This window comes from Erinaceus europaeus, chromosome 19 (assembly GCF_950295315.1).
Source record: "Erinaceus europaeus chromosome 19, mEriEur2.1, whole genome shotgun sequence".
Classification (NCBI taxonomy): Eukaryota; Metazoa; Chordata; class Mammalia; order Eulipotyphla; family Erinaceidae; genus Erinaceus; species Erinaceus europaeus.
The window spans coordinates 37,543,108-37,553,257 of record NC_080180.1 but is presented as its reverse complement, the minus strand read 5'-3'; the positions used below and the strand labels follow the sequence as shown (position 1 = coordinate 37,553,257).

The 10,150-nt window shown below is 40.2% G+C and overlaps 1 pseudogene; it reads left to right on the top strand.

Moving 5' to 3' along the window:
- Positions 1–438: 438 nt before the first annotated feature.
- On the top strand, positions 439–6,635 carry LOC132534776 (probable RNA-binding protein 46; annotated as a pseudogene).
- The last annotated feature ends 3,515 nt before the right edge of the window (positions 6,636–10,150 follow it).

The window sequence follows — 10,150 nt, the reverse complement described above, 5'->3', positions numbered from 1 at the left end:
TGACATCATCAACAACAATAATAACTACAACAATGAAAAACAAGGGCAACAAAAAGAGAAAATAAATATTTTTTAAAAAATTAAAAATTTAAGATGCAATTGAATTAATCATTTATACTGAAACAGTTTTAGGTTTGCAGTCATGCATCTTGGATTAAATTATTCTAATGGGGAGAGAAAGACAGACACCTGCAGACCTGCTTCACCGCTTGTGAAGCGACGCCCCTGCAGGTGGGGAGCCAGGGGCTCGAACCTGCATCCTTACACCAGCCCTTGCGCTTTGTGCCAGGTGTGCTTAACCCGCTGCGCTACCGCTTGACCCCACAACTATTGACACTTTTAATTTCTTGCAACCCAAAGTCGTGTTTCATAGATTCTTGGCTCTCCGTGGCCTCCATTTAAAACTGTTTTAAAACTTTTGTCTTAGGAACTGCAGCCATGAACGAAGAAAATATAGATGGAACAAATGGAGGCAGCAAAGTTCGAACTGGTACTCAGAATGAAGCAGCACTGCTTGCTCTGATGGAGAAGACTGGTTACAGCATGGTTCAAGAGAACGGGCAGAGGAAGTTTGGTGGTCCTCCTCCAGGTGTGGATTTGTCTATATTCTTTGAAACTGAATCACTTAATGTAATCATTAAGTGTATTGACCACAGGTATCCCAGGCACTAGCTTTCTTCTTGTAACTGCATTAAAAATTTAGGGATCGTTTTTACTATTTTTAGGGGGAAAGAGGTAGGTTATATGTGCTGTGAATGTCTTTGTAACTACTTGTACCTTAATTTTAATTTTGCAACCAGGGTTTGCTCTGGGAATTGATGCCTGCACAACTCTACCATTCCTAGTGGCTTTCCCCTTTCATTCTTGCCACTTTTGTAGTAAGAAAACCGAGTGTGAGAGACAAGAGGGAGAGAGAGAGACAGAGAAGAGACCCTGCAGCACTGCTTTACCACTTTTATATGAATCTTCTGGAAATGTCTTCTGGAAATGTCTTCTCCTTAAATTGTTTTCAGTCTGGCTTGTTTAGGAACCAGAAGAGAGAAGTCAGGGGCATGGAAATATCTGGGTGTTAGAGCACAAGGACTTCCACACTTGAAGCTCCAGACACCCCAGGTTCATTTCTTGGCATACCAGATGCCACGCTGAGTGGTGGTGGTGCTTTGGTCTCTCTGCTCATCCCTCACACACACACAAATATAAGTAAATCTTAAAGAAATCAGGATTGGGGGGAGTCAGGCGGTAGTGCGGCAGGATAAGTTCACATGTCGCAAAGCGCAAGTAAGGACTGGAGTAAGGATCCCAGTTTGAGCCCCCAGCTCCCCACCTGCAGTGGGAGGGCTCACTTCACAAGCAGTGAAGCAGGTCTGCAGGTGTCTTATCTTTCTCTCCTCCTCTCTGTCTTCTCCATCTCTCCCTATTTCTATCTGTCCTATCCAACAAATAGTGACATCATTAACTGCAACAACAATAAACCAAAAAGGACAACAAAAGGGAATAAATAAATAAATATTAAAAAAAGAAATCAGGATTGGGTCTGTAGGAGCAGTGGTTCTTAAATTAGTAAAGAGAAAGTTGCTTTGGAAACTTTAAAAAAAATATTTTTATTTATCATTGGATAGAGATAGAGAGAAATTGATGGGGAGGGAGAGATAGAGAGGGAGAGACAGAGAGACACCTGCAGCCCTGCTTCACCATTCGCAAAGCTTTCCTCCTGCAGGTGGGAACCAGGGGCTAGAACCTGGGTCCTCGAGCACTGTGATGTGAGCACTTTACCAGGTGCACCAACACCTGTCCGGTTTGGGGAACTTTTGAATGAACATTGAGTGATGGAGTGGGAGTGATATTTACACTAGAAGATCAGATACAAATAGGAAGATGGACTTAATGTTTTGCATCTTGCCTTTCTACTACTAATAAGTTTAATTTCTTTGATGTTAAGTCTTCCAGTTTATAATCTGGCCACATTTAAAGTAAATATTAGGGGGCTGTTATGCACATGTTATGAAGTGCAAAGACCCAGGCTCAAGCCTCTGGTCCCCGCCTGCAGGGGTTAAGTTTCACAAGTGGTGAAGCAGTGCTGCAGGTGTCTCTCTGTCTCTCCCTCTCTGTCTCCCTCTTCCTCCTTGAGTTCTTTCTCTATCCAATAAATGAAGTAAATGAAAATGTACAACTTAGACCTTTGTCTATCTCAACAGTTGCTTTGCCAATGACTTTCCTCTTTAAAGTCACCCTGACTGTACAGACCTTTGTGCTGCGTATTGTTCTGAAGGATAAAGCACTTAACTTCGTCTTCATCATAAAGCCTCGACTTAATTTTCATGAACTCAGATTTACCTGACTAGCAAAATATATTGTACTACCAGGACTTTGTTTTTCTTACAGTATTAATCACTTCTTATCTGACTTACTAAATAAAAGCTTCAGGGTAGAGGAATTTTTTTTATTATGTTCACCATTATATTCCCAACACCCTGGCCAGTGTATGTATGATACATAGAAGGCTCACATCACAGTAAATTTGTAGGATAAATAATAAATATAAATATCTTATAGAATTAATTAGTTAATTTATGTCTCAGGTTGGGAAGGTCCACCTCCTCCTAGAGTCTGTGCGGTTTTCGTAGGAAAAATCCCTCGTGACATGTACGAAGATGAGTTAGTTCCTGTATTTGAAAGAACTGGGAAGATATATGAATTTCGACTTATGATGGAATTTAGTGGTGACAATTGAGGTTATGCTTTTGTGATGTACACTACAAAAGAGGAAACCCAGTTAGCCATCCGAAATCTTAATAATTATGAAATTCGACCTGGGAAGTTTATTGGTGTATGTGTAAGTTTGGATAACTGCAGATTATTTATTGGAGCGATTCCCAAGGAAAAGAAGAAAGAAGAAATTTTGGATGAGATGAAGAAAGTTACGGAAGGCGTTGTGGATGTCATTGTTTATCCAAGTGCTACTGATAAGACCAAAAATCTTGGTTTTGCATTTGTTGAATATGAATCTCACAGAGCTGCTGCTATGGTGAGAAGAAAATTAATTCCAGGTAAATTGATTCTTGTGAAGGTTACTTTTCCATACTAAAGCAGGACAGGAAAAATAATGGTGCTACTTAGGCCGGTGTTATAAGAATATTGGATGGGGGTAGATGGCACAGTGGCCATACAAAGTCTCATGTGTGAGACTCCACAAAGTCCTGGTTTCATTCCCCTGCACCACCATAAGCCAGAGCTGAGCAGTGTTCTGGTGTTGAGAGAGAGAGACACTGAAACTTAAAAATATTTCATGCTCTTGAGGAATAATGATTTGAGTTCAAAAAAATTAGTGCTGAAGAGAAATTGATCCTATAAAGTGAATCATTATTTGTAATGATTTACTGTAGACATTTTTTCCCGTCTGATGGAAGTCTAAGGGATAGCACCTAATTCTCTTGATTGCCAATTCTTTTTTTAATATTTATTTCCCTTTTTGTTGCCCTTGTTTTTTTATTATTGTTGTAGTTATTGATGATGTCGTTGTTGGATAGGACAGAGAGAAATGGAGAGAGGAGGGGAACACAGAGACTGGGAGAGAAAGACAAGACATCTGCAGAACTGCTTCACCGCTTATGAAGCGAAGCAACTCCCTGCAGATGGGGAGCTGGGGTCTTGAACCTGGATCCTTAGTCGGTCCTTGAGTTTGGCGCCACCTGTGCTTAACCCACTGCGCTACCGCTCGACTCCCAATTGCCAGTTCTTATACTTAAAAATCTTTGAAGTGTATTCCATTTCTCTCCCCAACTCCCTCTCTGTATGGATCCAGGGCCTTGCATGTGCATGATTTTATGGTTCCAAGGTTCTTTTTTTTTTTTTCCCCAGTCAGAGAAAAGGAGATGGGGACGGAGACACAGAGGCACTAGGGCTTTCCCTGGTACTGGGGTACTCCTCTGGGGTTCACATCTGGATTTTACTTGCATGGCATAGTATGCAGTCCGCCTGATAAGCTATCTCTCTGACCTGTTGACTATTAAAAGATTTTTTCCATAAATTCTGACTAGACTTGCTTTATTAAAAATTTTCAGGTGAGTAGTGAACTTAATTTTATTGCTTAATCATGTATATTGACTTGGATTTAAGTTTCTGCTTTTTGGAGGTGTGATTTAATTGAGTAGTTTTCAACTTTCACTTGTTTTTAATTGTGTTCAAATTAGTTTGCTTTTTCTTTTTACAGGGACATTTCAGCTATGGGTCATACCATTCAAGTAGATTGGGCTGACCCAGGAAAAGAGGTTGATGAGGAAACCATGCAGAAAGTGAAAGTTCTCTATGTGAGAAATTTAATGATCTCAACAACAGAGGAAACAATTAAGTCCGAATTCAATAAATTCAAAATTTTTTGGTGCAGTGGAGTGAGTGAAGAAACTGAGAGATTATGTGTTCGTGCACTTTTTCAACCGAGAAGATGCAGTGGCCGCCATGTCCATGATGAACGGAAGGTGCATTGACGGAGCCGGCATCGAGGTGACCCTGGCAAAGCCGGTCAACAAAGAGAACACCTGGAGGCAGCACCTGAATGGTAAGATCAGCCCCAATCCTGACAACCTCAGTGTGTTTGCTAACAAAGAAGAGAGCCACCCCAAAACTCTAGGCAAGCCACCAACTCTCCCAGCTCGGCTCAATGGTCAGCATAGTCCAAGCCCCCCTGAAATGGAGAGGTGCACATATCCATTCTTTCCCGGAACAAAGCTTACTCCCGTTAGTATGTATTCCTTAAAAGCCAATCATTTCAACTCAGCTGTCGTGCATTTGGGTTACTACTGCAACAAAAATAATTGGGCTCCACCAGAATATTACTTATATTCTACAACAAGCAAAGATGGGAAAGTACTTTTGGTATATAAGATAGTGATTCCTGCGATTGCAAACGGATCCCAGAGTTACTTCATTCCAGACAAGCTGTGTACTACCATAGAAGATGCAAAGGAACTACTGGCCCAGTTCACATTACTTCATTTGGGTAAGTTCAGAATCACTTTACATAATAATAGGATGTGCACTCAGAAAAAATCATGATAGACCTAGACTATTGGCAGTGAATAACATGAATTTGACATCAGCTTTATGAATAGATGGAAAATTTTGTTGAGACTTTATACCTTAGGAAATATCATCGAGCAAATTGAGTTCACAGATTTTAGGAAGACTTTGTCCTATATTTAAAAACATTACTATGGGGAACTTTGGTTTTTCTTTAGAGTTCATGTTTATTTCATTAATTATTTAATGAATCTTCATCTGAATACAAATTTGTATTTAAGTTAGAGGATTTTTTTTCTAACTTAAACCCGCTCCTGAGAGTTTCTGCTTTTGGTGAAGTCTGTACAGTATTCGTTTGTTTGAACAGAATTGTGAGTGGATATAACCTGAGGCATTTTGGATGGGTCATGTGTAGACACAGCCTTATGTTCACCAATCTGGAAATTTTTACTATTACTTATGAAAGACAAAAGGACCATTGAGAGATGTATATGTTCTGTCCTTTAAGAAAGGCATTGGGACATGTGCTAACCAAATATTTGGTATTGGAATGAGTACATTTAAAAGCTACTAGTGTTTTACTGTCTCTTGCATTTAAAAAAAAAAAATATATATATATATATATATATTTATTATTGGGTAGAGACCGAGAGAAATTCAGAGGGTAGAGGGAGATAGAGACGGAGAAAGAGACAGATACCTGCAGCCCTGTTTCACCACTCATGAAACTTGCCCCCCTGCAGGTGGGGACCAGGGACTTGATCCTGGGTCCTTGTGCACTGTAATGTGAGCTCTTAACCAGGTCCGCCAACATCTGGCCCCCTCTTGCTTTTTGCTGTTATGTTAAGCTTCCTTCTCTTCTGTTTGTCCCATCATTTAATGCAGCTATTGGTTTCATTGGTGATTTTTTTCATACCCACTGTAGTAATGCGTTAGAAGATAGTGGTTTCTTGAGAATGAATAATAAGGAAAAGTCTCCCACTAAGGATGATAATTGCTTCTTCACTAGAATAGGCAAAACTCTTGACTTTAACTTGGTCTGTTGCATGGTGGCAGATCCATAGGACTAAAGTCTAAATTTAAAATTGATAGTCTCAGATATTTTTAGGCATCGGAAAGGAAAAGCATTGTCTATAGGGAGAGGACGCTTATATATTGTGGGGATTTGCATATTCATCAGCTCCTGCTATGATACGTGAATATTTCTTTGGAAATTCTGATTTGGAGAAATTGCTACAATTTTAGTACTGAAGATGGGGCTCCCTTCAAAGAAACTTTTAAAAGTGTGCTCAGTTTTTGTTTTTTAGTTCCAATTAAGCCAATTAAGCTCCCACTTTCAAGATTAATGGCATTTTATGTTCTGACAGCGTCATCCACTTGGCCTGTGTGTTAACTATTAGACCACTGTTAGCTTCTTTTTCTCCCAAAGGAGCACATTAAATTTGGCAGCCAAAGCTGACAGTGAGCCTTATCCATCTCTCTTCTCCTTTTCTAATGAGCTGAAAATCCTGAAATCCATAGAATCACCTAGTTCTCATCCTAGACACCACATCCACAGGAAGTGCCTTTTTCCTGTTTCTGCCTCTGGTTTCCAAACGTGCATAAAGGTGTCCATGTGAAATCCAGTGCAGGTGTCAAAGGAACAGTGGATCTCCGTTAGGTACAAAAGTCCCTTGTTTGAGATATCGAGACAAAGTACAAACACACCATTTCCTTTGCTGCTGTATCTCTTATCACATGAAGTCCTCTTGATCACTGAGATTTAGAGCTTTGACAGATGTGTCCTTGAGTCTCTGTTCACCGCCACGCAGCTAGCCTGGCCTTCTGGAGCCCCAAATTTTAACGACAGACATAATTCATACTTTGCATTATAAGTAGTCTTTATATTTATCTCAAAGTGTATCCTCTTAATATTTATCTCAAAATGTATCCTCTTTATAAGTGTATCCTCCCCCTTATTTCTCTCAATACTTTTTATTAAGGCTGTTAACATATATGCCTCAATTGAAGTCATGTCTTCCTATATCAGTACAAGTTTGAATGACATCAATATTTTTCTAATTATTAACATTCTCAAGACACCCTCTCTGTACCCATGTCTATTCTACTTTTTTTAAATTATTTTTTATTTTTTTGTTAAGAAAGGATTAATTAACAAAACCATAGGTTAGGAGGGGTACAATTCCACACAATTCCCACCACCCAATCTCCATATCCCACCCCCTCTCCTGATAGTTTTCCCATTCTCTATCCCTCTGGGAGCATGGACCCAGGGTCATTGTGGGTTGCAGAAGGTAGAAGGTCTGGCTTCTGAAATTGCTTCCCCGCTGAACATGGGCGTTGACTGGTTGGTCTATACTCCCAGTCTGCCTCTCTCTTTCCCTAGTAGGGTGGGTCTCTGGGGAAGCAGAGCTCCAGGACACATTGGTGGGGTCTTCAGTCCAGGGAAGCCTGGCTGGCATCCTGATGACATCTGGAACCTGGTGACTGAAAAGAGAGTTAACATATGAAGCCAAACAAATTGTTGAGCAATCATGGAATCAAAGCTTGGAATAGTGGAGAGGAAGTGTTAGGGGGGATACTCATTGCACACTCTAGTGTACTTCTGCTTTCAGGTATATATTTAGCAGTTGTTTACGGATACGTGTGAACATATGCTCTCTCTCACAGAACCTGGTCTATATCTAGGTTTTGGGACTTTGTCAGAAAGTGAACCACCTGAGATGGAATTAGAGTATACTATGAAAGGAAAGGTCTCACCCGAGTAATGAAGCTGAAGGGTTGTCATTCCACACCTGAAGTCTCCGGACACAGTCTGAAGTGAAGCATGTTAAGGTGACAATCGTTGTGTTGTTTAGGCTATGATCGGCAGATGCAATATTATTTGATATGGATTGGGAGAGGCGTACGGGAAAGTGGGCCATATCCAAGGGTTCCATGACTGGGGGAAGTAGAGGCTCTATAGTGGAGATGTGAGGTTCCTGCTGTCTTAGGGTTCAAAAAGACAATGGAAAGTTAATGTTATCATCACATTATTTGGTAATTGGGTTAACTTTGAAAAGTCCTTTTGTTAGGGTTTGCTGTACAATACCCCAGTATCTTGTATATAGCTATGCTATTGGTTGCTTCTGATCTACTTGGTCTAGGCTTTTGAGAGAGTCTGCATATCAATTACACAGCCTATATATTGAAAAGATTCAGTTTGTGTTTTGAAAAACTTTGAGACATACAATTAATTTTCCCCCTCTCATATTAACTAGTGATTTATATGACTACATTTTACTAAGACTGTACATAAACACCACTCCCACCACCAAAAGACTGTGACCCATCCCTCCCACCCACTCCTACGCCCCACTGGCCCAGGAAGCTGCATGTCTACCCCTCACCACAGGATTTTTACTTTGATGCGCTCCTTACAATTTAATCAGATCCTGCTTTTAGTTTCCCTTTCAGATCTTCTTACTCAACTTCTGTTGATGAGTGGGATCATCCCATACTCATCTTTATCTTTCTGACTTAGCTCAGTTAACATAATTCTTCTAGCTCTGTCCAAGATGGGTCAGAGAAGGTGGGTTCATTATTCTTGATAGCTGCATAGTATTCCATTGTGTATCTATACCACAGCTTTCTCAGCCACTCATCTGTTGTTGGGCACCTGGGTTGCTTCCAGGTTTTAGCTATTATGAAGTGTGCTGCTATGAACATAGGAGTACACACCTCTTTTTGGTTGGGTGTTATGGAGTCCTTGGAGTATAACCCCAGGAGAGGAATTACTGGATCATATGGAAGGTCCATGCCTAGCCTTCTGAGAGTTTTCCAGACTGCTCTCCACAGAGGCTGTACCAATTTACATTCCCACCAGCAATGCAAAAGGGTTCCTCTGTCCCCACAGCCTCTCCAGCATTTGTTGCTGCTGTCCTTTTTGATGTATGCCATTCTTACAGGAGTGAGGTGGTATCTTAGTGTTGTCTTAATTTGCATTTCTCTGACAGTCAGTGACCTAGAGCAGTTTTTCATATGTTTGTTAGCCTTTTGGATCTCCTCTGGAGTGAATGTTTTGTTCATATCCTCTGCCCATTTTTGGATGGGGTCATTTGCTTTTTTGGTGCTAACTTTGCTGAGCTCTTTATATATTTTGGTGATTAGTTTCTTGTCTGATGTATGGCATGTGAAGATCTCCCATTCTGTGAGGAGTCTGTTTAATAGTTTTTTGGATGTGCAGAAGCTTTTCAATTTGATGTAGTCCCATTGGTTTGTTTCTGCTTTAGTCTTCCTTGCAATTGGGTTTGATTCATCAAAGATGTCCTTGAGGTGTAGGTGGGAAACTGTTTTACCATTTTTTCCTCTAAATATTTGATTGTTTCTGGTCTGACATCTAGGTATCAGTTTCTATTTCCTGAGTAGTGACTCATAGTTTTCAGTATATAAATCTTTCACTTCTTTGGTCAACTTTATTCCTAGGTATTTGATTGATTTTGCTGAAACAGTAAATAGAAGTGATTCCTGGATGTCTTCTTCAGATTTAGTGTTTGAATAAAGAAATGCCACTGATTTTTGTACATTGATTTTGTAGCCTGATACCTTGCTATATTGCCAAATAACTTGCAGTAGTTTTCTACTGGATTATTTAGGTTTTTCTATGTATACTATCATATCATCTGCAAATAGTGAGAGCTTGACTTCCTCCCTTCCAATCTGTATTCCTTTGGTTCCTTTTCTTGCATGATTGCTATGGCAAGAACTTCCAATACTATGTTGAAGAGTAATGGTGACAGTGGACAGCCCTGTCTAGTCCCCGCTCTGAGGGGGAATGCTTTCAGCTTCTGTCCATTGAGTATGATGTTGGCTGTAGGTTTGCTATATATAGACGCCACTATCTTGAGGAATTTCCCATCTATTCCCATTTTTTGTAGAGTTTTGAGCATGAATGGGTGTTGGATTTTGTGAAAGGCTTTCTCTGCATCTATTGAGATAATCATGTGATTTTTGGCTTTGTTTTTATTGATGTGGTGAATGACATTGATTGACTTACGTATGTTGAACCAGCTTTGCACTCCTGGGATGAATCCTACTTGGTTGTGATGAACAGTCTTTTTGATGTGCTGCTGTATCCGGTTGGCCAAGATCTTGT